A 3,717-nucleotide genomic window follows, 5' to 3' on the forward strand; every position below is an offset into this window, starting at 1 on the left:
TTTCGTATGTGAGAAATCTTTAGCCAGGTCTCACTGAGGCTTGGTTACTGTAGGGTACCAAAAGTTACCATAACTGGATAATCCCTCTCCATTTAAATACTTGTTTTGGTGGGTGGGGGGCGGAGGGGCTGTGCAGTTTTCAGAATTACTGGCCTGTTGTGGTGTTTAAATAAGAGCAGGTACATGAATTCACCCAGACTGTGTGGGGCCCTACGGTGCTCCCAAGGACAGAGCCACCTTCAGTAACTATTGCAAGTCCCAAATGAAATAACAGCATTGTGGAAATAAAGCTGTCAGGCAGATGGCATCTTATGCTTAGGTACTCCCAGGTCTGTCAAACTCCGCGTCAAAGCAAAGCAAATTCCAGCAGGACAGCATTTATTCAGTAGCTTTTCTTGAACTTCACCCCCCAGGAGGAATTGGGTCAGTATGAATACCTTGCCAGTACGACCAAGAACTAAGCCTCAGTTTTCTTTGAAACACAGCGAGCTGGATAGCTGTGGTGCTCTGCTTTCCTGTGAGATCGGGAAACTTGCCATGTGACTGATAATACGAAGTAGTAATGTCATACACATTATCACTTTGAAAATATCTTTAGAACAAGCATACCCTCCTTTAACACACCTTCTGGCAGGGTTGTTTGCTCTGTGTTGCCCTGGGATCCATCATCCTGGAGCAGCAAGTGATGGATCCTAACCAAGTGGCTGGCTGAGGACAAAATTCTGGATTTAGCTGAAATGTGGGAGAACCAGTCAGACCTGGGTTGAGGGAAGGGGTTTTAGAAAGGGGAACGCTACCAGTCTGAAAACAACTGCTAGTCCCTGGGAGCTACCTGGTTGGACTTGCAGAACAACCTGTGAAGCCCTGTGTAACTCGTTTGCCACCTTTTTTGTTTATTATTATTCTTTTCTGTTGGCTGCTTTTTTTGTGGCTTTGTTCAAACAAACATAAAGCAGAACTAAACACCGCTATGTGATCACCATCAAAATTAGACTTGGAGGTTCAAACCCACGCCACTAGCAAGGATGGCAGCAGTTTAAGAAAGTATTAATGCATTCTGCAATTAGAGAGAATGTCAGTAGAAAGCAAGCAAGAGTAAGAGCTGAAGTCTTCTGGTGCTCACTGGTTAATATCCTCTCATAACCAGTGACTGGTTTCGTAAAGACTTCGCAACTGCAGCCCTAGCTGCAAAGCTCTGAAGGCAAAAGAGCTTCATAAAAACTCACGTCAGCCCTAAGGACTGACATTGTATACATAACGCTTCTTACTAATACTGGGCTGGGAGCAGTCAGTGGGGCAACAGCAGTGGCTGTGCTCTGTCGCTCCCTGCTGATGGGCCCTTGCTACAACGATCCCGCAGGGTTGGCCCCAGTGCTAGAAAAGAGATGAGCCCTGTCACCCCGATTTCTTTGTGACCGCTGCTCCTTGTCCTGATGCTCCGTTATTCCGTTTGTTGACGTCCTACATCCTGAAATCATCCCACCGTTGAAAGCTGCTGCGATCCAATGTTCTTCCAAAGCAGCAGTCGTGTCAGTCTGCTCCGAGCCTGCCCTAAACTGCCAGGTGCCTCGGGGTGTGCTGCTCCCAACAGGTACCTGCATCCTCTTGTCGCATTAAGGGCCTCCTAACAGGCATGAGTGTAATGCAGCGCTGGGATTTGGGAAGTCCTGTGTCTTTTGGTAGGCACTGTAAGAAAACACATAAGCATTGCAGTCAAGGTCTGTGCAGTTCTGCGTTAATCTAGTTATGCCAGGGGATAAAAAAACGCCCCAAACCTTTATCACCAGACAAAGCGGAAACATATTTTAATCTATTTTACTGTTGAGTTTAAAGTTAAACTAACAAAAATATTCTCATGCTGGCTTGCCTATAGATTTGTCAGTAAGACACCAGATTCAGATAGGTTTGGAGTTGATTAACACCTTTTCACTTGGTTTCAGAATTCACCTGAAATAAGAATGTAATACAGATTTTAAGCTCAGATGCCTTTTCTTATCTCTTGTGAATCCAGTCTTTTACTATGGATGTTGATTCTTTCCTGCAACGGGGAACTGCTGTTCATCTATCTATCTTCACTTACTGATGATCTACATAAGGAACTGTCTTCGTTCTTCATGTGCAACAAAATCAGGAGGAGAGAGGCGAGGAGAAACATGTGTGTATTTTTGAAGATGCAGGGTGCCGTGCTTTGCCCAGTACTTCCTTGCAGATGTTTTTGCGTTAGACTGCAAGCTCTGGCTTGGTGACAGTGTGCTCCAGTTCATGGACTTGTGCTCTTAAATCGCATTTTTTAGGCAAACTGTTCTCCTGCCTCCGGCCCTAAATGCAACCTCAGAAACTCGGACTTGCACAGTGCATGGCTTGACTGAGCCTGCAATTGCATCTTCAGGATGAGAACAAAGTCCTCATTCAGAAAATACACAAGGGCTTAACTCCAATGTTCCCCAACTCAGCCTAGTGACTTTTACCACAAATTTCTTAGTAATTAGAGAATTTCGGTATTTTCACGGCCAATAGGTTATATTTCACTCCTGATATTTGGCACATGTAGAGTGAAAGAGATATTGTATCTCAGTTTTTTTCACTTAATTCATGATTATTTTCACAGTAAGAGGGCAGTGTTGTTACCCTACCACTTTGTTGAGATTTTTGCAAATACTGCTTCTATTGAAAAGATTAAAACTACCATGCTTTACTCTCGATACTTATGCTAAAAAATAAGTTACTGATGCTCCCAAGCCAGTATCTCCCATTACAGAACAGCAAGTGCTTTACGAACTTTGCAAGTGGCCAAACTGAAAAGAAGGAACGGCTGAATGCAGTGGCTGAATGCAACAGCTTATGTCCTGTGAAGGAACACAAATGAACATATCATTTAACGGCAGCCTGGATTCCAGTAGGTGCCTGTTTATGTTGATATTCAGCATTTAAACAATGCCCTGAAGAGTGTTAGCCATTGGCTGTTGCTGATATTTATACGTAGCATAACAGTAAAATACCACTAGAGTTAATAGGCACATACAGGACTGCTTTTTGACACCTCTAATTTTCAAAAATTAAAACCGCTGAGAAGGTTCTCTTTGAGGACCAGCCATTTACTGAAGTTAAAATCCTGCTGTTTAAAAGCTTTGTTATAATCCGTTTCACATGAAGGAGAAAGTGCATTGCAGATGAGTATTTTTCTACTCACCAGTACGAGGATAACGTTTTGTTTAAAGGTTACTCATATTCTTGTCCAAGAAGAGAATATTAGAAATGTAAGCCAAAACTATTTTTTAGAGATTAAATGGAATTAAAGTTATTGAAAATTACTGTTAAATCTGTGATGTCTCTTAAATTCATTTTAATGATGCCTCTATGCACTGGCAGCTCTGCTTTGATATTTGAGCAAGAAAGTGAGAGAAAAATGATAGTGATGGCAATGAATATGTATCAGCCTACACCCGCGTCTTCTTGGAATTTACAAGTCCAAAACCAGCACCTGTATGTTTGTCTTTTGGGGCTTGTTTTCACTAGCTCTTTGCACTGTCATCATTACAGTTTTTTTTGTTGTTGTTGTTGTTTTGTTTTTTTTTTTTTTTAGACTGTTAAATGTCTGCAGCATAAGAAACATATCCTTTCCTGTTTATTTTCTGACATTATCTGAAGAATTCAGTTTCCTTCATTCCTGTTTCCTTTATCTCTTTCTCTGATTTCTGCTCTAGCTCCTCCTGGACT

Source organism: Anser cygnoides, chromosome 1 (genome assembly GCF_040182565.1).
Source record: "Anser cygnoides isolate HZ-2024a breed goose chromosome 1, Taihu_goose_T2T_genome, whole genome shotgun sequence".
In the NCBI taxonomy this organism is placed as follows: Eukaryota; Metazoa; Chordata; class Aves; order Anseriformes; family Anatidae; genus Anser; species Anser cygnoides.